General features: G+C 34.1%; 1 protein-coding gene and 1 long non-coding RNA gene across 5 annotated transcripts in view; one reads left to right on the top strand and one right to left on the bottom strand.

The window, feature by feature from the left end:
• LOC126812380 (neuronal acetylcholine receptor subunit beta-3) overlaps nucleotides 1–24,769 on the top strand; it is a 134,097-nt gene that overhangs the window by 12,730 nt on the left and 96,598 nt on the right. Inside the window, exon 1 of one of the 2 annotated variants that reach the window (XM_050538752.1) lies at nucleotides 1,576–3,064. The exons of the other annotated variant lie outside the window; for it this stretch is intronic. The gene's annotated coding sequence lies outside the window, so the exon portion shown is untranslated. Of the gene's footprint in view, nucleotides 1–1,575; nucleotides 3,065–24,769 lie in introns of those variants that run through there. 2 annotated transcript variants of the gene reach the window in all.
• On the bottom strand, nucleotides 6,285–21,359 carry LOC126812385 (uncharacterized). Of its 3 annotated transcripts, none has more exons than XR_007675911.1 (3): nucleotides 21,289–21,359; nucleotides 10,723–11,107; nucleotides 6,285–7,461 (listed from the first exon to the last, which is right to left on the bottom strand). It is a non-coding gene; the product is annotated as an uncharacterized LOC126812385 (long non-coding RNA). The 3 variants fall into 3 exon arrangements; XR_007675909.1 differs by lacking the exon at nucleotides 21,289–21,359 and adding an exon at nucleotides 13,692–13,810 and having other exon boundaries at nucleotides 11,027–11,107; XR_008786030.1 differs by lacking the exon at nucleotides 21,289–21,359 and adding an exon at nucleotides 11,235–11,325 and having other exon boundaries at nucleotides 11,027–11,107.

Genomic DNA, 24,769 nt, shown 5'->3' with positions numbered 1-24,769 from the left:
AGTTACAGCTACAGTAAACCGAGTAGTTTGCAAAAGCCATTGTGTATTTTAATAGTTCTACTTGTTTGTTCAACATAAATATTTTAATTTGCTGGGAATATTGCAATCTATTCAATGTTGCTTCTTCATGTAAATTTTTTTCTTCTTTCTGCATGTGCTTTGCTGAATGTCAAGAGACTAATTTTCATCCTCTGTCTTGTATTACATACACGATATTTGATATATCTTACTTTTTGCATTCTTAATTTAAATGAGCTTATTCTCGGTCATGTTAGTGATTTATATTTTTTTTTAATAATCCAGGGGATTTTCATAATTTATAATAGTTTTAATATCTGAATATGTGCTTAGCTTAAAAGGCATGTGTGTTGTCTAAAAATATGCAATGATCAAATCTCTGTTCGGTGTTGAAGACCTGGAGATAGAAGTTAGAACTCTTTGAAGAGAGACCAAACAGATCGACACATCATGTTGTTTTTAGATTCAATTTTAGTTCTTTTATTTTTGTTAACTTTTTAAGTAGGCTCACATTCAATGATGTATTACTTGTAGGTCTTCCTGTAATCATTGTGTCAGCAAGGTTGCAGCTTTTTCAAAGGCTAAGGATCAATTTGTGTTTACTTTAGAACAACCCAAGTGATGTATTAGACAACTTTATGCACAATTTGAGTTATTTACATTTTTAAATAGCGATTTAAAAGCACGAATTCCAGCAAGTAATACATCAAATTTTTATCTTGATTAACAAAAAGCTCTAGGTCTAATCAACAATCACGATCTCTCATCCTCCAGTAGAAAAAACATGACAGGCAATGATAGACATGCTGTAGGTTTTTGCTACACGTGTTACTAATAGAAATCATTTTAATTTTAACGCGAGCAAACATTTTTAAAATCATGTCGTGAAAGTACAATAACATAGTTAAGAAATCACAAACAATCGATTTTTTCTGGAAATGTGTCATTGTTCATGTCGAGTGCAGAACCATTCAGTTATTTTTGTTCAAAACATAATTTAAACATACATAATGCAAGAGCTAAAGCTGCCTATGGTAGGTCTTTTTTTAGGCCTTAAATAAACTATTAAATTAGACATTTATTAACATGAAAAGACCATAATCAACTCTCGATGCCATCTGATGGGTACGATATTAAACAGATTTGTATAAGATCTGCGATTCAACGGCTGTTCATGATTAACCGTAAAAATGGATAATCGAGACTTTGTTTATTATTGTAACAACGGTAACAATGGTAATCGAGGCTATGGTGTTTTTGAAATTTGGTTTTCTTGGCTCAGTGTGAAGTAATTTGACTTAAATTTTCAGCATATTCATTTTGATTGTCTATTTTTTTTAACTGTCAGCTCTTTATCTAATCTTCCATAATGCCGCTTTCAACTTTTTTCTATTAGTTAACAACGGTTGCTTTTATTATAGTCATGTTCTAAAGCTTTGTTCCAAAAATACCTTTTCGCACAATGTTTGAACGAAGGATTATCTTTTTTTTCAAAAAGAAAATATATGTTATTTATTTTGAATAATATCAAAATCATTATTAGGAATACAACACCGAGTTGTTAGCTATGTGGAACCCACAAACGAGAAGTGGTGTCACTTAAAGCTAATTGGGGCAATTCTATGTAACCCCAAACATGTATAATTTGAGTAAATCCTGGTATTCGCCCACACAGAGCAAAGCTTTCTGCGCGAGCAAGAACAATGTACGACGCCTAAATTGAATATCAAACCGCTGATATCTCAACAAAGGATTAGCAGATTTGTTTCATATTTTGCACACTATCTGAATCGAACCAATTCGGTGTCACTGTATATAATCATATCAGTTTAAAGTTGAGTTAAAAATAGCAATTGTACAAGCATTGGAATATAACACATTAATTTCATCATTCTCAGCCACTTCATTTCAACACAGATTGTGTTTACTGTATGCGTGAATGCATATCGTTCACTTTGATACTGAAATAATAATTCAATAACACAGCTCTACAATATCAGACAGAATTCCTACTTAACCTAAATACTGGCTTTTAATTACCAACTGACGATAAATTCCGTATTTGTTAAATCATGGAGTTCTTAACTAACCGGGGCCAGTTAATAGGATATATGTGTATTGGTATGCAAAAAACCTTGACCCTAGACTGACCACCAAGCTTAATTCCTGGGTGTATATATCAAACTACACTCACTGATCTCGGGTATCAAAAAGCGGAATGGAATTAGCTTTGGGAACGTCTGTGTGTTTACTTCACAACAGAGAATTGAGACAACTTTTGATATCCTTGATTTCGTTTTGTTGTTGAGATATGATATGAAGCAGGGATAAAGTAGATTATCAGAAACATCGAACAAATGATCAAATTAACTGGAACAATAGAATATGGGGGATTTGTGGTCGATAAGGATTTATAACATTCATAAATCTGTGCAGGATTCCTTTGCAGATAGAACATGAACGTTGCTAATACTATTTCTACAACTGAGATTTTAGCAGATATTATTATTGAATATTTAATATCCGGTAAAGCAGCTAGTAACCAGCGCCCTGGGGTTAACTATTACCAAGCTGCTTCTGAAATCTAAGTCTAGAACCATCACTATAGTTTGATTTTACACACTAAGGGTGTTACAAATTATTCATTGAGGAGTTCAGCCTCATGAGTTACATTATTATATTGGTAAATTCCGACTTACTAAAGCAAACCATGGATTGATTATGTAGATGCTTAAAAGCTATGGTAGACGAGCCGTGCATGGATTGCTGAGTACACGATATGCATCGCATGCTACCATTATATATTGGTTTTACTAATTTTGAACTCTACTGGGTGTTATTGGCTTGTCTGATGGAATCATTACTGTAAACCACTATAAATAATGAAGAGTAATTTAATTACAACCCCTTCGATCAGTGATTAATTGCAGCTACAACTGACCAAAGATGACCCTTGGTCATTAAATGTGACAGAAAGTGTTGCCGGTTGAAGATCCGGAACTATTGAGCGTGTCAAACACTGTTTACGATCTACCATAGTTTGTAGGTAAATATGATTTTTACATGACTAATGATGACTATAGAACATAGTAATGATGTTTGAATGGGGATATAACACACTATATTAATGAGTATTATAATAGAGTAACGCTGTCATAATTCCATACTATATGACAGGCCAACGCGAGTTACTGGAATGAAGACAAGGTATTTATTATAATTATGCAGGTTTATCTCTTATCACATAAACTTTATTGGCGTTGGCATAATTACCTCCCTTAGCTGTTAATATCATTAACCTATTACGCTTCTCACAAAACAAACGATATAGAGAGTTGCAATTAAGCTGGCTAATATTCAGCTTTATTGTGTTTTTTCCATTGGCTATAATAATAATGTTAGGAATTTATTGATCTGAACTGTCCAAAACTTGTTTGAAATCCATAAGTGGAATAACTGTACATACCACTTACACACCCCTTAACATTACTTCCGCCTAAAATTCCTGAATATTCACCTAAATGTTGCAGAAAATGTAAACCGAAACCTGCTTCTCAATAAACAACATAGCAAAAAGAGAGAACGGCTATGAATAACAGGTACAATTGTTTATTGGTCAGCGAACATTCTTTTCTTTCTGACTTCTCTTGCATTCTAGCAATAATATGTTCGTAAAATTAAATAAAATAAAAATAATCGCAATCCTTTAGTTTTAGTTACTGTCTTTAATACAGAGGGGCACCTTAGGTCAGTGGGGTTGTAGTAGTAGATTTCTACTATGTGGAATATTCTTGGTGTTGACATTCTGCGTAGTTTCTTCTGTTTGAATGGGATTTTGTTTTGGCCACATAGTTAATTTATCACTAGCGTATATAAGAATTGTCTTTATTTTTTAGTGTGAAAAATTAAAGCAATAATATTCTATCAAATTGAAGTTATCATAGACGTATTCAGTGTAGCCCCTTCAATCCACTACTTTATATTTAGAGGTTTAAACATTGAAATGTATATATAAATTCAATTCATGTTCAGGAGGTTTAACATGAATATGTATACATTAATTCACTTCATGTTCAGTGGCTTATTAAACATGGAGATGGGTTAAATACAAGACTCCGTCTTCATTAGCCAAGTTTAGGAGCAGAACAGTAGGACGTTAAACCCCATTTCCTTTCATTTTTAAATACAAGACCATGCTCTTTTGATTGATACAGTGGCGCTAATTTTCTATCCGATGTCATGTATTTCCATGTATAGTCCAGACAGTGTCACGAATGGTGATTTCCCTGAATATTGTGATCCAGAAACGACTGTCTATCGTTCAGATCATCATTTGCTACTTAGAAATTTAACAAACGAGGGTATAAACAATTACATGGGGACGTTAAAACTATGAGGAATGTATTAATATGAAACGATTAAATCTATCCATTAACAACGTTATATCTTAACAAATCTTTGCTAAATGTAACGGAGTCTTTTGAAATTAAAGATACATTATGTAAGAGCTAAATCTGTCTATTGCAGATCTTTCTTTTGACCCCAGATAGTTATATAAATTATAAATTAGACAATTATTCACATGCCAAGCCCTTAATCGACTCTCTAGAACACCGAATGGTCGCGACTTTTAATGGATTGAAACACCATAACCATTTAATAATTCAATTTAAGATTGATAATAGTGACTTTAGTTATTATCGTAACAATGGTAGCAATGAAAACGTGAATTCCCTTCGCTCAGAATAATCTAATGTTGTGTACATTTCCTGGTGCATAGCTTACCTTGATCCATATGGACAAGTTAATAGTGAATAAAATCAGTTGATATTCAAATAGCTATAGATTAACAAGTTTTTCACAATGTATGGTAATACTAAAGCTTATCTGAAAACCTTGTCGAATTTATTTCCAGTTTACAATTCCTTGAATAGCTAGTTGTTCAGATAAGACCTTTTCAATTAAATATCACCATCTTGGAAAGTTTCATTTATAATGTAATTAAGAATTAAGTGCCAGGCCCCTACATGTATCTTGGAAAGGTAATGCAACTTACACTAGAGTAAGTTATTTTATTTATAATGTGAATGAGAATTAAGTGCCAGTGCCCCGCGTGTATCTTGGAAAGGTAATGCAATTTACACTATAGTAAGTTATTTAACTTATAATGTGATTAGGAATTAAGTGCCAGGGCCCTACATGTATCTTGGAAAGGTAATGCAACTTACACTATAGTAAGTTATTTAACTTATAATGTGATTGGGAATTAAGTGCCAGGGCTCCACATGTATCTTGGAAAGGTAATGCAACTTACACTATAGTAAGTTATTTAACTTATAATGTGAATGAGAATTAAGTGCCAGGGCCCCACGTGTATCTTGGAAAGGTAATGCAACTTAGACTATAAATATAGTAAGTTATTTAACTTATAATGTGATTGAGAATTAAGTGCCAGGGCACCACATGTATCTTGGAAAGGTAATGCAAATTACACTAAAGTATGTTTTTTGATTTATAATGTGAATGAGAATTAAGTGTCAGGGCCCCACGTGTATCTTGGAAAGGTAATGCATCTTACACAATAGTAAATATGATTACATTATTTGATTCATAATGTGATTGAGAATTAAGTGTCAAGGACGACAGCGTATCTATGTGTTGTTTAGTGCAATTTTAAATTACTGGTTAAGGTAAATCATTAAATCTTTAAATCTTGTTTTAATAGAATATTGATAAAACCCGTGAATATTTACAAATATTTTATTTTAGTTTTGAATCCATCAAAAACTTATTGGAATATATATATTTCAACACTATTTTTGATTTAATTTTGATGTAATTCAATTTAATATTCACATGCAAAAGACAAGCTTAGATAGACTAATATTTCTTTATAGTGTTTACATAGTACACAAATTCTTTGAACCTCGGCTATATGTTTTTAACCGACATGGATAGAAATGTTCAGATAGCCTATTGATATATTTTGTGTTGAGATTATTAGACATATGACTGAACATTAACATGGAATTAGCTTAGACATCATCTTACTTTCTATATCATTAATACCATGCATCGGTAATAGAAAGTCTTCAACCCAACGACAATAACATTAAAGGTAATGGGGAAATCAGGGCCCTTATTCACGAAAACTTAAAGTAAGATACAATCGAAATTTTAAGAAATACTGCAATTCGATTGGCTGACCAGTACAATCAATTTGCATATATCCAATGAAGTTGCAGTATTTCTTAAAATTTCGGTTGTAACTTAGTTTAAGTTTTCGTGAATAAGGGCCCAGTACTGTATGCAGTAAACGCGGGTCACTTTTGCATCAACATATAATATCGCTAATAGTTGTTGAAGATGCCATGTGCAGGACAGGGTATGCTTAATCTTCCCGGAACGCCTTATACGTTTTATCACTGGAGCATTGTCTTTAGTGTTACATGTAACAAACATATTTATTTATCTGACTATAAACTATTATATGGTTTCATAAATTATGACAATAATATTCCATTCAAGTTATCCTAAACTAGTTCTGTTGGGTCAGCCTGCTCCTCCGTTTTCCACCAAGTCTATCTCTTATTACTGTTTTTTTGTCAGTATGTGCTCAGATCTTAGCCGAAAAAGTCAAATATGTATCCAATACATTCCATATTGATGTATCGGTTGTCTGTATAAAGAAATTTCCCTCGAGACTAGTCGGTCACGCAAAAACTCAATCATAATAGGTATAAAAGACAATAACTTTATTTATGACAACACACATAACCCTATATATGATTATCATTAGCCCAGTTTAGGAGCAGAACAGTAGGACGTTAAACCCCATTTCATTTCATTTCCATTTCATTTCATAATACATTATATCCTGTATAGATTATGAGGATTTATTATGTTCCTTATCATGCAAGCAAGTTTAGTTTTCTTGTGCTAGTAGAGCGGTAAATAATATTGAGATATTAGCCACTATTCAAATATGGTACCATTCAGCCAATAAGTTAAAATATTAGTCACTATTCAGATAAGGTACCATTAAGCCAATAACTTAAAATATTAACCGCTATTCAGATATGGTACCATTCAACCAATAACTTAAAATATATCTGATATATAGACCCGTTTAATACAAATATGGTGATTGTATTCCTCAGCAAACTCAGATATAGAATAATTGTGAAATGAACATTAACATACGAGAAAATGTTGATAGTTTATTACGCACATTTCTGTCCAAGGTTATCTCAAATAATTATGTCGTTACCGTTTACCAAAGAGCTATGGTTCTGAAACTGAAGTTCAAATTCGAATTAGCTCAGCGATGAAAGGAATGCACACCTTTTCCAGAACACACATGAGCACCTTCTCATATATTTTGGAGATTGACGTGGCTGTAGATTTCAATTATCCAGTGAAACATAACACAAAACACACACCCTGAAATGTTAAAATAAATATCAGTGTTCTTGAAAATGACATAAAAATATAATACTGAATATTAGGTTGAATACAAGACTGTTAACTACGAATGAATATAAAACTGGTAATTACACAAACCTGTACACATCTCTTACATAGACATACGATATCATTCTCACGACCTCTCCTTATACAATGAAAGTGCATACATCAATTGGCATCATGTTCAGGAGGTTAAACATATAGATATATACATCAAATGTTTGGTTATGTAAATAATAACAATAGGATTCAAGCAAATTCAAGTTATCCATGACAAGGTCAGGTTACCCCTTCTTTCCTCGTCAAGGTTATATTCCCTTGTTACTAAATGTCAGTGTATCCTCCAGCAAATCCTTAAACTGAAACACAAAAAAGCAAAAATTCATTTCCTATTGATGTATCTGGTGCCTGTTTTAAAGCAATTATCCCACTTTTCCTCTAAACTAGCCTGTCACGCAAAAACTCGATCGTGATGTGTTTAAAAGACAATGGCATTATCTATGACAAAAAACATGGCCGTATACATGTTTATACTAGTTTTTAATGATTCATTCTGCTTCTTGCCATATAGGCAAAGTTGAGTTAGTCCAGTCAGTTTATGAAAAAAGGGGTTCAACCCTAAAAAATTGCAAGAAAAGGTTTTTTGGTGGTTTTTGGTAGTTGTCGGTATACCGGAAAGCCACAAATCTTGAGGGTAAAGTTTCGGGTTTTTAATTCATTTTCCCTTAAAAGGTACAACTTCAGACAAACTCAAAGTCGTCAATTTTTAAGAGAAACACATGAAACTGACCCCATGCATTAGGTCAATGATTCTCAACCAGTGTGCCGCTTTGCCGCCGCAAGATCTTCCTAAGTGTGCCGCGGAATTTTGAACGGCACACTAAGAAAAACCACATTATCCCAATTGAGTATTCACTGGTGTCTACTGATAAGTTCATATAGCTGTGTTTTTCTTTATTTAGTTTGAGTCTATGACTAGTCTCTGTCTACGGTTGTATGTCGTCTGACATGCCATGTTTTTATTTTGCAAAATTCAAATATTTTTCATATATATAATTAGCCAGGTATGCCGCCATTTTTTCATGCGTCACAAGGTGTGCCGTTGGCAAAGAAAGGTTGAGAACCACTGCATTAGGTTGTCAGGGTCAAACTTTTATATGCCATGGTTTTCATGCTCTCTTGAACCATTTTCGGGGATTTCTTTACTCCCACTCACAATGAATGCCAATAAGACACTAGTAGTCCGGTCGCCAAACGCAATATTTCTAGTGAACCTGGAAATTGTATACAAAGTTTATTAGCCTAGGATACCCTCTTTTAGAATCTGCCGGGTGAACGTCGGTCACCCTTTAGCGTTTTGAAAAATTCAAGATGGCGTCCAAGACGGCCGCCACATCAAATGATCCCCTATAGCTCCCATAGTATTTATTCTAGGATGACAATTTTGGTGTCTAACCGTATGTTTCTGGGGTCAAGGAATACACTGAAAACATTTATTATGTTGTGGGGGTGATGAGATGATAGTAAAATCAAACATGCCACACAATATGGCCCTTTAACTCGTTAGCGGCGGTTGGGGGCGATTATTTCACCGAACCAAACTATATTTAGAGACAAACTATATATTTATGGACATAGTGATAGGATAACACCACATACATCCCTATCAGGGGCTCCACAGAACAACACAGAATATATCTTCAAATGAAATAAGTCCCCCCAAAACATTAATTTACAGATTCATATACACTTATAGGGTCTTAAACCAAACATTTATCATTTTTGTGTACATTGTTTCGGCGAATATCAGCGATCTTGGATTTTAGGGACCAGTAACACTACTGGCTATATCTTCAAATGAACGAATGACCCCAAAGGCATTAATTTATATGTCCATTATACATTAATAGGGTCTTAATTAAAAACCCAACCGTTAGGCAAATGTCAGCCATCTTGGAGTTTGCCAGATTTTACCGCTTTAAGGAACCAGTGAACAACACAGAATATATCTTCAAATGAAATAAGTCCCCCCAAAACATTAATTTACAGATTCATATACACTTATAGGGTCTTAAACCAAACATTTATCATTTTTGTGTACATTGATTCGGCGAATATCAGCGATCTTGGATTTTAGGGACCAGTAACACTACTGGCTATATCTTCAAATGAACGAATGACCCCAAAGGCATTAATTTATTTGTCCATTATACATTAATAGGGTCTTAATTAAAAACCCAACCGTTAGGCAAATGTCAGCCATCTTGGATTTTGCCATATTTTACCGCTTTAAGGAACCAGTGAACAACACAGAATATATCTTCAAATGAAATAAGTCCCCCCCAAAACATTAATTTACAGATTCATATACACTACTGGCTATATCTTCAAATAAACGAATGACCCCAAAGGCATTAATTTATATGTTCATAATACATTTATAGGGTCTTAAACCAACAGTTTAGGGTTTTCTTGTACATTGATTAGGCAAATGTCGACCATCTTAGATTTTACCGCTTTCCGGTGCACAAAACTTTGTAAACTTTTGGGATTTTATAAAGTATACCTAAACAAATGCAAAAATGCATGAAAACGTTTTCTTGCAATTTGTTGGGGGTGAAATCATGTTTTCTTGTGCTAGAGCTGTAGTTGGTAAATTGTAAAGACTTTCCTCCTTTTGGAATTTCCAGTTATCATTGCGCAATTTGTCCATAGTATATTTTTTTTGTTTACGGATTAGGGCCGATTCCACTACTTATAATCATCAAAATATTTGCCATCATTCAACAAATTACATTGTTGATAATAGCTTGGTATGATTGACATTTCTGAATGGTGATTATATCATTTCTGGTCGTGATATAGAATAATTGTAAAATACAAAATATAGTATAACGGCGAATCCAGATCTACTGATCATATTTCTTTTCGTAATTTATAGTCCAAATTTGGTTTCAATAATCTTCACGACATAAGGAGTAGGGGCCTAAAAAACCCAACGAAATATTGCTCTGCATTTTAATCAGACCGAATACTGTTTTGTTAGGTTATGTTCTACCAAACAGTGTCACAGGGGACTTAGGTGTGTCGTAGTTACTCTTCCGCCAATGCGTTATGGTTATGTATGTATTATCTATGCGTTGATGCTTACTCTTTTCACAACAGTTGAGACTTTGACAGCCAAGATGTCCAACAAAGATAAAACAGGATTGACAATTTAAATTGTAAAAGAAATACCTCTCGCGACGGAATTTAACCAGAACACCACGTTTTATACATAAACAACGTCTCACACCGACAACCGATATCATTCTCAAGATCTCTCCCCAGACCGTAGATGTATGTATATCAATTCAGTTCTTGTTCAGAGGATTCAGAGGATTAAGCATAGAGATGGATGTACGGCGATGCTCTTTTGATTGATAAATTGAGGCTAACTTCCTAGCTGATGTCATCTACTTTCATATATAGTCCAGACAGTGTCACGAATGATGATTTCCCTTGATATTAGAATAAAAAGTGAAGAAGATCAATGTTCCACCTGTGATTGTCGTTCAGAAACTACTCTGTGCAAATCTTACGGTCTACCATTCAGCACATCGCATAACAGATTACGTCGGGCCTGTAAAAAAGAGTTAGCAATATATTAACATGAAATTACTAAATCCATCCAACAAAAATGTTTATGTCTTCACAATGTCTTTGCTAAATGTAATAGTGTCAATTGAAATCAATGAGGAATAGCTTACACCAATAAACAGTCGATAGCAAGCGAAAGTAGTTGATTGATATCCTTAGATTTGGGGCCACGGTGGCTCAGTGGGTAAGGCGCTGGCTCACTAACCGGATGGCCCGGCGTTAATTCCTGGTGTTGATTGAGAAAGTTCCCTGTGATTTTCCAGTGTTTCCCCCTTGTCAGTGGTACAGGACGCAGGCATTGACATGGAACAAACAAGACAAACCGAGACCCCGTATGCATGGCGTATGCCCGTCTTCATTAGCTCGGTTGGTAACACAGGCTATAAACTGGTAGTACCAAGCGTCATTATATAGTTTAACGCCTATAGAATATATATTATTACCAAAGCTTAATTATATACTTTAACGCCAATTAATTATTTAAAATATTTGTCGAATTTATTTCCAGTTTACAAGGTTGTCTTTGAAAAGCCAGTTATTCAGTTAAAACATTTTCAGTTCATTAAACTTCCGTCAGATCAAATCATCATGATCTTTAGAGAATTGGAAGGTTAATGCATCCTACACAGTCATGCTGGCTTTTGGACGGGTAAAACATGGTAAAACGAGCCAAAACTCTAAGGAATACATTTAGCAGTATTATCTCTTTTAAATCCACTTTACACTATGATATTATACTATTAAATCTTCACAAGAAATGAAACTAATGATATCCATACAGTTTATAAATATTTTCTCATACCGGATAGAAGACAAAATACCATATACGTGTAAACATATGGTGCTTTGTATTATGTCTCCGTGTTGTCCAATTCATAACTATTGACTGCAGTAAATTTTTTAAATTGTTCCAACAGGGATCCGGTGAAATATAATGTCTCGATGGTGTCCAATTGATGACTATTGACTCTTAATTTATTCAACGGTGGGATACAGTGCGTTGAATGAGTCATTGACTTATATTTACAAATCTATTACAAACATTAAAAGAAATGTTGATAGACACCTCCAGTATTCGAAGATAAGATAAAGTTTCATTTCCAATTCTTGTAAATCTTTCTCTAAGTATATGTAGAGATGGTGTTGAGTGGATTTTATTATATGCTAAGTTTGAAATAGCCACGTTTATTAAGTACACAATAATGCATGGATCAGCTTGCTTAACATAATAAACCCAATATCTCTAGTTCCTATACAGATATCTACCATCGGGTTTGGCTGAAGGTATATAATTCATTATCTGGAAGAATTGGACTGGGTAAAGCCAGTGCTCTTACATACGTCATCCTGCAAATGTACTATACACGATCGCGGCTACGGTAAATTGTTTTAGTTAATTAAAGGTTCATTCGTTACTCTATTCTTAATACTTGATTGTGTAAGCCCTTGGCCCTTACTATATTGTAATATTACTGATGGACCAGTGAGTAAAACTAAAGTAAAAGAGTTCACTTTTATGTTCCTTGAATTTGTATTGAATTTGAACAAATTTCTAATGACAATGCTTACTTCTATAAAGTAGTATAAATGTCATTTTTAATCTTTCAAAGGGATTGGTTTGAACTTGAGTAAGAAACATGATTTTAAGAAAACTTTGTGCCGTCTTTCATGTCTATTGAGAAACTTAGAGGTGGTGTATATTAGAAATCTTATTTTCACATTTTTGGAAAACTCGCCTTGAACTATCTACATTATTATATATAGAAATATATTACAGTGTTATAATCTTTATAACCTGCCAACCCTTACAATCAGTGAATACGATTAGATATTTGATTTAGAATGTGATTAGGAATAAAATGTATACGTGTGATGTTATTATAAAATTCAATTTACAAGGATAATCATTGAATTTTTTCTTTTCTCGGTTGATTTTTGTAGAAATTACAGAAAACATAATTTATATTTCAAAACATGTATATTTTATTATGACTGCACCAAGAAATGTACTACGTGACATAGCACATCTATTTCAATCCCTTTTATTTTAATTCAATTTAATATTTAAATTACAGATTTACACCTAAAAGACGAACTCGTTTAAACTAATAAAGAGTACTAAATGTTTTATGAATCTGGACATCATTTTTGTTTTACTTTACAATGTTCACGTAGTACAAAAATTCTTTGAACTAAGCTTTGGTGTTTAATTGGTTTGGATCTAAATGTTCAGATAACCTTTTTTGTGTAAAGAGACATATCACCAAGGATGGTTATTTATATTTTTGGACTGTCCATTTCTTCCAACATTAGTAGCATCAATATACCCCCACCCTCTCTCCTTAGTAGAACTTTTCTTTGAAAATGTGCATGGCTGTCAGAAAGTTTTAAAGGGAGATTTAAAGGAAATATGTATGGGTTGTTGACTAAAAGTCGAGCCAATTCGTCCAGAAGTCCAGCAAGCATTTGGGTATTACTCAATCTATTTGATAAAAATAAAATTTAAGACTTTTTCGCAATCAATCTGTTGGATATTCGATACACTCGATACCTTTCACTTTACTTACCTCTAGTAGTCAACAAACATTTACTTTACATACAGAATAAGATACGGGGCTGAGAAAGTCGCAAATGATTTTGATCTAGCTATGCTCGGCAATTACTCTCATTTTCTCAAACAGGTTTTCCGCTGATGATTACAAAGTTGTTACGGATAAGAATTATCGATGGAATTTCTCTTTATAGACTGAAGGAACTCGTTCACGTATTATATATTAACTCTAGCCAATTAACTTTATTAATACCAGTCGACTTGTATCACATCTTCTTTGATTGACAGAATTAATATTTTATATCCTTACAATCAAATTGCCTGTGAAATAATGAATGGCGAAAGGGTGGGTGAACATTTTCTTAAGCCGAGGAAAACTGTTCAAGATAATTTTATTTTGATCTTGGTACGTGATCTAGAATTTGAAATATTCATGTGTGTTATATTAAAGTTCCATATTATATCAGGGCGTTAATTAATATATAGTTTGTATTTGGATTGTTGGACCAGACTCTTCATTAATACAGCGCGGTCAAGCGCAGATGGCACAAGCATTACAAATTATAGTACACAAAGTCCTAACTCTAAATCCAGATACCAAAGTGAGCAAAGCTTATAGTGACGTGAACTTGCCCAAAATATACCCCCCCCCCCCAAAAAAAAAAACGCCCGTTTAAAGATTAGCCAATTCGACTATGTTTATTAAAGCAAAGATGTCATTTTGAGCACCTCTTTCCTCGCCCATCGCTTGGGAAGTAGGGCAAAACATGGACGTTACGGATAAAGATTTAAAAGACTTGAAACACTACAAAAACGACAGTATAAAATCTATTTGAAGGTGTCTTAGCTCCGATAGCACTTCAAATAGGAAACTAGAAATAATTGCTGTTCTAAAACAGAGAAATTTAGATATGCTAGCTTGGAAATCTTTTCTTTATTCCACTTATAAGCGTAAGAAACATTTAATGACAAGTTAAGTAAGCCATTGTCTGGCTATAGAGAAGCTGTTTCACTTTATGTGCTCTGCGTGCTCTGACACTGTTTTATAAAATAAGAATGCGGATCTTATATATTTGTAAATTCAATCACCGGTTTTCATGTGGACGTATTATGCCGTCGCCCCTGTCCGTGTTTATAACCAGAAGATCTTCATTCCTTCCGATATTCGCGCATATCAGATTGTAACTTCCTGAATTATGGCCCTTGATTGTACGAAAAATCGTGTTTTTAGATTGTGGTCCCTCTAGAGGTCACAATTTTTATCCGATTTGAAAAAAAACCGTTTGAATACATCACCGTTACACCCCGATGACAGTTGAGTGAGAATTTCATGAAAATCGGACCAAAACTGGTGGACAAAAAGGCCGCCCCTTGTATGCAAATAGTGTAAAAATATAGTATATTAAGGTTGTAGACCCTCTAGAGGCCACAATTTTGATCTGATTTTGACGAAACTTTAAATTTATGTTTATATCGCTAAGATCTTTCCTTTTGATAATCGCATATATCCGAACGTAACGTCCAGGATTATGGTCCCTGATTGTTCGAAAAATCGCATTTTTAGCTTGAAGTCACAATTTGTATTCAATTTTAAAAAAAGTTTAAATATATCACCGTTACGGATCAATTTCGTAAAAATCTGACCGAAACTGCCAGACAAAATGGCCGCTCCTTGTACGCAAATATTGTAAAAGTATGTAATACCAAGGTTGTGGACACTCTCGAACCGTAACTGCCTAGATTATGGCCCCTGGTTGTACGAAAAATCACGTGTTTAGTCTGTGGACCCTCTAGAGGTCACATTTTTTTAAATCCGATTTTAATATACGTTTAAATGTATCACGGTTACACCCTAATGTCGGTTAAGTTGAAATTTCGTGAAAATCGGGCCAAAACTGCCCGACGAAACGGACGCTCTTTGTACGCAAATTGTGTACAAGTATGTAATACGAGGTTGGGGACCCTCTGGAGGTCACAATTTTTGTCAGATTTTGATAAAACTTAAAATATATGTTTATATCCCAAAGATCTCAATCCCTTTCGATATTCGCGCATTTCAGACCATGGGGATGCTCGATTGAACCTCCGGGATTGAATTCTGTCAAACCCAGAAATAGTGACAATTGAGTGAAAATGGGATTTTGGCCTAGAACGCATGTGCTGACAGCATGAGAAAATATCTCAACCAACCATGATAGCTGAAACATATTCATTAGCTTTAATTATGGCACGATTCTACTCACACCACCTCCGATGTCGCGACTGACAGAACTGTGCCATGACTCAATTCCGCGTCATTCGATTGAAATTCCTTTAATTCGGAACTTTATTGACTGATAATCGAGCATCCCCCACAATTATGGCCCCTGATTGTACAAAAATCGAGGTTTTTTTTTAGCTTGTTCTTTATCCATCTCTTGCAAAATGTGGGCGTATCTTGCTTGGCAACCACTGGTTTAAGTCAAAAAGGTAAGTCATAAGGCACGTAAATTCTAGATTAAAATGCAGATACACGGAATAACGATTAGCTTAGAATCGCAAAGATTTTCCTGATCAGTGTATTTACATGTAGCTTCTTACAGAGGCATTATGAAAGAGCTTAATCTGCCTTGCTGGTCTTCTTCCGGCTTCAAACGTTAACATACATTTTATTCACATGACAAGTCATGACGAGATTGAATGAGTTACACCATCCACGCTATAATCGGTTAACTTTAAAATAACATGACTGACAATCGAGATTTCGTTTATTATGACAATGGTACTTGACAATCGACCATTTTCAGTATATTCATCATCCTTTTTTCGAACTATCATTATTACTATCCGTGTTACTGAAAAATACACGTAGTTTATGCCTCAATTACCAAATTAACTTGAAAATAATCTCCATTTTCAATGGAATGTCAGACTTGTCTCCTCTGGAATTGCCCTTCGCTGAATGGCGAGAAAAATCTTGATTTTATTTGTATGATCAATGAGTCAACACCGGTGTCATTCTTTATATTTGGGCATTTGGAAGACATTTAGAACCCAAGTAATTGTATTAGACACGCATTTCGCGACACCATTGTAATAAGATTCCAAAAGAATATATTCCCAACACATTGCAGGATATTGATTTAGGAGTTGCATAATCTACGACATTGCCAAGATTACTAAATAAAGTGATAAAATGTTTCCAAGCACGCCATTGTATATGGTTTTATAATAAATCACAAGGTTACAAGGTCAGGGTAAAGATCAAACATCTCGTTAAAAACTCATTCATGTTCGACCCAGTTACAAGGTGAAAATGCTCGTACGTTTAGGCCTGATCATGACACAACAGGTTTTTTTCTTGTTCAAATTTCTCACTTTATCTGTGGATTCTATAACTTTCATGATTTTTTAACTTGGTGGTCTATTCATTAGTTTTAGGGTTACGCCATAAAGATTTACAAATATACAAGATTGCCAAGAAACGTTTCGACCGACGACGACCCACAGCGTGATTTGCTTTCTGGCATCCTCTATTTCCATACACCTTTTTCATTTGTAACATTCAATCACATATCGCTCATATAAATTTAGACGGTACAGTTTATGAGCGGCGTGCAGGGGTTTGTTGGTACCCGGTTTCAACTATGTGATTGAATGCCCCTAAGTATTGGACCAGGTACTGAGAAATGTGGGAAAGGAGGGCATTTTGATAATTTAAAAAAACAGATGAAATAAACTTTTTACTCAAATTAAACATAAATCAGCCACATTTAAACACTGACCATGATCAACCTCAACGACTTGTGGAACTGCAGTGTAGCTTGTACAACGCAGTTAACAGCCATAATATCACATTTAAAAAAAAAAAATTCTAATATCAGTCCTTGATTGGATGCACCCTGAAATAGATACCCGGGGCTGTCGCCACCTGTACACCCCACCCTCTCTCTTCACGACACTGCAGTTTAATATGCTGTATTGACGCGAGACAATTACACGTATTTCACCGAATGGAACTCGATGCTCAGGGGGTTGTAGCAGTTCTTCTTCACACACATAAAGCAACAACGTTTGTTACAATGTTTGTTTACTTGTAATTCAATGTATTATATATATTCCAGATACTTAGAATACATTTAAGACCAGGAAGCCCCACCAAATGTTCCAAATTGACCCCCGCCATTGCCATAAAGCCAACTATACAACCTAATTACTCATATCCTGACATCTTTAGAACAGGCTGACATTAAAAAAAAAGCGCGCGAATATTTGGGATGCGGAATCGTTATTAAAATAAAATGCAACAGATAGAGTCTATGTTTCTTAGATAAAGCAATTCTGGACAGAAAAAAACCGTAATCCAAAAACAATGAGTGTCTGCAGATACTTGCTATGTGATGGGCAGATCTAAATTAGAAAATATTAACGAATAAAATGACGACGAGTTCGTCTGAGTGTAACACAATTTATAATATAGTTCAATGCCATCAAATTTATCTGTAGTCAAATACATTTGGTTAACTTCGGTGTCATGGACCTATTTATTATCGCTTTCATAATTACATAACTATTAACGCTTTCTGAGCGAGTAACAAATATACAATAAAGAAGAGATTTATACAGTAAATATAATGAATATTACTTCTTTTCGAATAAAACAAATATTAAAGAGTTTCGTTTGCTACTATGTAATAAAATATTTGAGTAAATATTAACTATTTGATTAATGATTTATCTCTATTTCAATGAACAAAAATAATTTCTTTTTCGGATTCCTGCTATTGTTTTCATAATACAGATTTATTTATTACTACTGTATATATAATAAAGGAGATCTTAAACGTGTGTAAATATTAATTACTATTTTAATAATTGTATTGATTTGTGTTATTGTTTTCATATTAACTGGTTTATATTAATTGACTAGTCAAACAGACCACCACGGTGGGTGTATGGTGTGTTCCAGGAATTAACCACACTCTTTCTGTATTGAAATTAATGAATGAATGACCGCAAGTATTGTAATCAATTAACTTGCAATATTAATTTTGCATTCCTTTCCATTTATGACCACCATGTGTTCCAGTCGTAAATTGTTTTTAGCATTAATTGTTGGGAACAGTATCTTTGATTACTAATATACAAATAAGTGGCACCCACAGCAGGCGTGGCCGATTAGATTAAAATGATCGCTTGGTGACCGCCATTTTGGATTCATGAATTGCGTTCGTGGCGTCATGCGAGTCATTCTGAAAGTTAGAAAGATATATCAATTTATCCTTTCTATGTACTGTATTTGCCTCAAAATAGAAACTTTAGATTTAACGGGTAAGTCCCTGTTGCGAATCATACGCCAAAATATGAGGAAATTACCGTACCTGAAAGTTTCATCTAAATCAAAATATTAAGTTATATAATAACCTGCCAGAGTCTACCGCTCGGTGGAATACAAAACATATAGGTATAGCATCTGCGTTATAAACGTGTTTAACAAGCCAATAAATGGGTGATTGGCAGTCAAGAAGTTCATCTCCAACTTAATCATATAGATGCACAGGACCAAGATACAGAATTAATCAAATTTGTTGACTTATGAAAAGGTCCACAAACTAAAATTTCAATTAGCCGAAAACGGAGCTGAATGATGTTACGGGAGAATGTAGCGATCTCAGTGAAATGAACTAGATTATATTATTTTATTTCCAGTTTTGGTCAAATTAGTTTCGTCGACGATGCACTCTGACGACAAAGCAAAAGCCGGTAGTCTATAGCTACGTACATTTACCGTTTACATTGCTAACCAATAATCGCTCTACATAGAAACATTACCCCCCCCCCCCCCCTTTGCATGTTACCTAGATGGAAACAAATACTGAAGGGTGTGGGGGCGATTATATTACATTTTGGTCCACCCGATATTTTCTTTGAGTAATTACGAATTACGATAAAAACGAACGGAGACACTAGCATTTTCTCGAGCGACCTAAATGTCCATCTTGAATAACACCCTACTACCATAGATGACAAATTTGAATTGTCATAATTGTCATATTGGTAATAATTAGCCTGCAATGCTCGATCACGGTTAAACCCGTTCTCAGAAAAGGGCACCGTTTACACCACGAACATTTAACCCTACCTTCCTCAGAACAATTCCGAGATAAAAACAGGATCCAGATTGGAATCCTTCTTAGAAAAGAACGCTAACATTTGATGCTTCGGCCTGTTTTTTTTACGGCAGAAACGTCAATTCTTCAAGAAAATGTCAAGTAAAACATTTCGATGCAGATAGAAGTCCAACTAGATTGCATAATCATTTATTCAAATGTGTTTATGTTTATTCAGTTTAGGCTCCACATTTTAAATTTTAAAATAGAAGATTTTATCCCAAATTCTAAAAATAACAATGTATGCAGAAATGGAGTAGAGTTCACTAATGTGATGATATGTTTATGGCTGTAAAATTAGAATTTCTGCCGCACGCCTTAAACTCTATTTAATTTAATCGAATCGGTGCGACATTTATGAGCACGGTGATCATAGACTTAATTTCATTTACACCTTTCAAAAATATGATAACCCATTTCGAGATGAATCACATTAATTCTTAAAAGCAAACTCGAATTTCCCATTTCAAAATTGAAACTTTTAAAACATCTACGAGAATAAATCATTTTGCGAACAAAATATGTCATAGCAACTTATTCTGAAAATTGGAAATGAAATTTGATTAAGATAAATTAGGAGCAATGGAGGCCTGGATGAGTTGTTATTATAATTACTAGAGGTTAAAATTTAAACTTAATATTCAAACATCATAAGTAAATGTAATCGTAATATTCAAGCATCATAAGTATATATAATTCTTGGCGACAAAATGGGTTATATTTTGAAATGTGAAAGAAAGTCGAATATCATTTTCTTAAAGTAAGGCGTTCTTAAGGTAATTTAGGCAATGTTCATTCAGGAGTTGATTGACGTTTCCGATTGTAAGTCAATAAGGATGGCGACGTGAAATCCATAAAAAGTAATGATATATAAAACCAATGAACAATAAATTTCTCCATCTATATTCACACAGATCTTTAAAATGTAGGTAAAACCTTACAAAAATTCCATACAAGTATATATTTGATCAGGTACAATTGAAATATGTACAAACAATTTATAAACTGCCAAAAATATAATGAAACGGGCGATAATGTTTCATAAGTAACAACTGTACAAAATTTCAAAACAGTCCATAAAGAACTTTTGACTTACGGACTGACACAAATGTAAATAATTTACATAAATATGAAATAGTAATCTCGTTGCCCTGTAAAACTGGTTTGTCCAGAGATAACAGGATATGACATCATTCTTTTTGTTATATCCGTTCCTAGGGTAGTTCGCTTACACTGGTATCTTTCAGGATGTCCAAAGAAATATGAAACCTCAATGTTTACCCTTTCTCAAAAAATAAAGTTAACTGCGATTTAAACCCCAAAAACTAAAGAACTGAAAAGAACAATTTAATCCTCTGACGGTTACTGAAGTATTGGTAATCTTCCAGACGTGCCAGTATATTGAATTACATTCGAACAAAATCTCTAAAAGCCAAAGGCCAATAAAAAAAAAATATTACCAACCTTTTGAAAGTCAACGAAATCCACGGGGATGGAGTGTGAATGTTATAAATGCCATAGACACGCTGATGAGTTGCAATAAGCAGGAACAGTTGTTCTAAATCGTTATTTTGTCAAGAATATATTACATTACGCGATGACACATTTGCTGTAAGAAACTTTCAGGAAGGCCGGATTATTTATGATTTTTTCGTATACAGTAAACAGTAATTGGATTTGTTTGGCAACAGGGATTTAAACCTCAACAAGATAAGAAATTCTAATGCGTTTTTTCTTTAACAAAAAAAAAAATTAGAAAACGTACTAATTTGTCGATCAGGAATAATGGAGTTTGAAACTGTTCTGTTGAATGTACGGGATACTATTCTTGTAAACTTGTTAGTTGTTTGGATATAAGCTCTAACATTTCTCCATATCAGCCATTTTACTTACTGGTTTAAAATGTGTTATGAAAAGATCTTAAAGATGAAGCCAAGTTTTCAGTGAGTCTCCGAAAAAATGTCCATTTATGAATGAAAACCAACAGCAAAAATGTGAAAAATGACCTATGAATCTTGTCGAAATATTTCTGCTCAGAATATTAAGCCTTATGGAAATGATGACCAAAATAAATCACAGGTATTTCAACGTTTGCTTACAATTTGGTTTTTCATTTAGGAAAATGATACTGGAAGACAACAACAACAACAAACACAATAAACCCGGACAAATAGCGGGAAGCTATCAGACCAATCCCGTCTGTGTTATAGACAATTGGACGCCGACATTTCTTTCAAAACACACTACAGAGCTTCTAGTGAGCTTCCACACAGAATTATCCAATTTTATTCAAAGAAATATACCTAGGATGTCCCCATTGAAGTGAGATTTGTTTCGGTGGAACATGGCCGGTTTGATTTAGGTAAACATAAAAATTATATTGGATTTTTTGTTAAGGATACATTATGGGAGATTAGATAAAGAGCTGGCAGTTCTCACTATGATAGTTAAAAACTAGATATTGTAAAGGGAATTTGCTGAAAATTTCAGTCAAATTGATCCACCCTGAACCGAGTATTAAGCGATTGAATTTTGGGCGTAGCCTCGATCGATCATCATTACTAAAGTCGGTAGGATAAAAAACATAGTCTCGATTATCCATTTTTTTTTTATCTAATCAGAAGCAGCAGATGCCATCGAGAATTGATTTTCGTCTGGATAAGTTAATTAATGTCTAATTAATAATTTAGATAACATTTCAGGCCTAAAGAAAGACCTGCAATTGACAGATTTAGCTCTTGCATAATGTATGTTTAAGTGATGAGTGAATCTTGGTCCAATTTAAATTATGTTCGAATAGAATACGTGGTCATAAATCATACGTAACCTAAGGCATTGGTCTTACAAACCACATGACGTTAATCGGTTCAGTTGCACGGATTGCCAACAATAATAATAAAAATATCATGACAAAGATGATTATCTGATCTGTTAAATTGTTTGCAATAAGAATACAGATACAGGGAAGATTATTTGGTAACGATTTTCGCTTCCTGTAAAATAATATAATAGTAATAATTATTTCTGTTTATGTGAGTGTATAAAAGACTACCAGGTTGATGGTGGGGAAGTTGATAACATGTTATAGGTAATTTGTCATTAGTAAGATAATAGGGTAGTTGATTAATTAGATTATTGACAAGTAATAATTGAAAAAGTGTATAAGGAGAGGTGCTGGTTCCACAGGCACATAGGTTTTAATGATGTTTACAGACAGTTATCATGCAACTGACTTAGCATTAACATGGTTATACACAGACAGTAATGGTCATGTGTACAACAATGCACGGTAATCTGGACTTTCCTGGTTATGTGAGTTTGATTATATGTATATTGTATTTTGTATTATAAATCGTTAATTACCACTTCGTGTGCGATATTATACACCATTGTCCAATACATGGGACATTGTGTTAGTTGAAACGTTATGCCAGCACATGTACACTTGATGATGACTTCTTGGCTACAGACAAATTGTCTGTAACTGTGGGTGTCGAGCGGGAGGCAGAGTAAGCTTATTCCTTCCGACACTGTTTATTTTCTTTTTGATATATTCCAATTTAGAAAGTCTATTTATTATAAATTGTCTAGATTTTGTGTTTTTGCTAATGTATTTATGAAAATTATATCATTACTCCTTTCTAGAACACTTGATGCCACGTATTACATATTTTAGGGGTTCTAATTTACGCTGTCTATCTGAAATCAAAGTACGAACTAGCGATCTATTTAATTATAACTATGCTTACTCTGTCTAGAACATTCAATACCCTTTATTTATTTGAGCCTTCACACAGCTAAGCAATTTACGATGTATTGTTTCTCATATAGCATTGCGGTTAAAAGTATGTGACCGAAATTTCCTGATATTTAAGAGGTGATTTGTAATCATGTCATGCCATACAACTCCCAGTGGTTCAACTATTAAAATTAAACACGTTTACTTTTTAATCTGAGTTCAATTACAAAGCACTACAGCTTAACGAGGTTCTATTCAGATCCAGGCGGTTGAACAGTTACACTGGGGAACGGAAAGTACACATCAATACACGAACCTGATTGTACAGCCCGCTTCTCGGTGATAACCTCCATCAAAAACTTGTTAGTATTGGGTAATAGGTTATCTAATAAAATATTTACTCTGAAAATAAAATGTCAGATGAAAAATGAAAAATCTGAGCATATTCTAATTACTGTTTTATTGAGATGGAGGAGCATAGAATAATCTGCGACGTTTGTGAAGCCGTAAATCATTGATGATATACTGGTATTATCACCAGAGTCCAATGATACGAAGATGGGGAAAAAGCTAGACCAATTAATTTCAGTTTGCAAGATGATACATTTTCCTCCATATTTCACATAATACATGCAGAAGCCCGACCCTGCAAGATGTTGCAAGGACGAAAACGTGGGCTTCTTAAATTTGGAAAGATTTGGAAAGAAGCCCGACTCTGCAAGATGTTGCAAGGACGAAAACGTGGGCTTCTTAAATTTGGAAAGATTTTTGTGGGAAATACATCCAAAATTGTTTATTTTCTTTAATTCCGTAGTGTGAGAAGTAGCTTTTTTTTCTGTGTAATCTAATAGTAAGTGCAGGAGGACCGCACTACACGTAAAGCAAATATCCACAAGATAAACCTGCGGACAAGACAGAAAATAGACATTGCGCCAAATAAACAATATCAAATCAAGTGAATGGATTATGTAAAACTGTCCTGGAAAGGATGTGGTGTAAGAACTTCAATCAAGGTGTACAGATCGATTGCAATGACACAAGAGTCCCAGTTCTGCACTCACAGATCAGGTGCGTGATATATAATTTTATTCTTAAAGCTGTATTGCTAGACCGGACTCCTATATATTGTTTGGCATGTTAACTTGGTGGTAAGCATGGGCGTCACACATGGGGGGGGGGGGGTCTAAATATACTTGCCCCCCCCCT

This window comes from Patella vulgata, chromosome 2 (genome assembly GCF_932274485.2).
Source record: "Patella vulgata chromosome 2, xgPatVulg1.2, whole genome shotgun sequence".
Lineage (NCBI taxonomy): Eukaryota > Metazoa > Mollusca > Gastropoda > Patellidae > Patella > Patella vulgata.
This window is presented reverse-complemented; position numbering and strand designations above follow the sequence as displayed.